At 60.1% G+C, this 1,432-nt stretch overlaps 1 long non-coding RNA gene across 1 annotated transcript in view; it reads left to right on the forward strand.

The window, feature by feature from the left end:
- LOC104490298 overlaps positions 1–1,432 on the forward strand; it is a 21,228-nt gene that overhangs the window by 2,284 nt on the left and 17,512 nt on the right. Inside the window, exon 2 of the long non-coding RNA XR_727772.1 lies at positions 520–580. This is a non-coding gene — a long non-coding RNA (uncharacterized LOC104490298). The remainder of the gene's footprint in view (positions 1–519; positions 581–1,432) is intronic.

The raw sequence follows: 1,432 nt of genomic DNA on the forward strand, positions 1-1,432 counted from the left end.
TGGGGGCCAGCCGCTCGGCCCGTGGCTGCAAGGTGGCTTTTGCTGAGGACCCACCTTGTCCCAGAGCTGGGACGGTCTGTGCAAGCAGTGCCCGCAGCTCAATCCCCGGCACGTCCCCGGGCAGGGTGAGGAGCGCACGGGTGCTGGTGAGGGTGCCAGCCCGGGAGGGTGCTCAGGCACAAGGCTGTGTCTGGGGACACTGGCATCGCAGGTTCTTCTGAAAAACCTTAACACCCCCTCGATTACGGGGAGGCTCTTGCAGTTTGCAGCCTCGGGTGGGGACTGCAGCAAGCAAGGCCAAATCCCCCCACGGACTAGGGAGAGGGAGGCAGACTAACGAACCTCGCTCGTTAGCGAGCATCCTTCAGGCCTGTTCTGTGAAGGAAGCAGGGAAGGGGTGCCCAGCCCTTGCACGGGAGCTCCAGTCTGTGCTCCCTGCCCTGCGGGCGCTGGTGCCCCGGCCGAGCACAGGGTGTTTAGCACAGACCTTCTCACAGCTGCTCTTCTTAACCTCTCCAGGAGGAAGATCTGGACACAGAACACGAGAAGCTGGTGGTGAGAGAGCCAGAGGATGAAGATGGTGAGTGCCAACCAAGCCAGCACCCTGCAGGGAGGGTTTGGCCGGGTCTGAGGGGCTGAAGTCCCAAGGGCTTGGGGCTGGGCTCCTTCCTCCAGGAAATGCAGAGGAAATTCCTAAGCCAGCAACCCCACTTTTCCTCCCCGTGCCCTTGGGCTGTTTGCCATGGGACAGCTTTGTGATGAAGCTGCCTCAAGAGCTCCTTGCTCGCATCCAGGACGATCTCCAGGGGCTTTAGTCAGAGCCATGTTTAACTGATTAGCCAATTAGTTGATTGGAAAATGATTAATTGACTAATTGGGGTGACAACTGCTGTGCTCCTAAGAAAATGAAACAGATGGTGCCAAGCAAGAGTACGTGTCTGAAGGGGACTCAGCTCTCCTGAACAGCCCCGGAGCTGCTGGGATGTCCCCAGGAGCCCCTGCCCGGGGTGGCCAGGGACAGCAGGAGAGCTTGGGGTGTTCCCCCTTCCCTGCCCCACTTCCTGCTCACCCTTTTAAAGGCACTGTGTGGCAATCCCCCGGCTCGGGAGGATTACACCTAATGCCACAGAGAATCCAATTTTAATCCTGGTGCCATGCCTGCAAGGTGGGGGAAGCACCTTTGGAGACGGGGCTCCCAAGACACTTAGTCCACTGCGTGCGGCTTCCTCGCAGCGCTGTGCTCGGGGTGTTGCCCTGCGGGACTGCAGCAGATCTGGTGTGAGGGCTGACGGACGTGTCCTGCCAAATGGGCGCTCGGTTACGCTGCTCTGCCAGGCTCTGCCTCCTTCGGTTCAGCTCTGTTTCAGGGCACTGCTGAGCATCACCCCAAAGCGCCTGAGGCTGGGGGTCAGAAGGAGAAGCCAGTGGCCGG

This window comes from Buceros rhinoceros, unplaced genomic scaffold (genome assembly GCF_000710305.1).
Source record: "Buceros rhinoceros silvestris isolate BGI_N320 unplaced genomic scaffold, ASM71030v1 scaffold25683, whole genome shotgun sequence".
NCBI classification, from domain to species: domain Eukaryota; kingdom Metazoa; phylum Chordata; class Aves; order Bucerotiformes; family Bucerotidae; genus Buceros; species Buceros rhinoceros.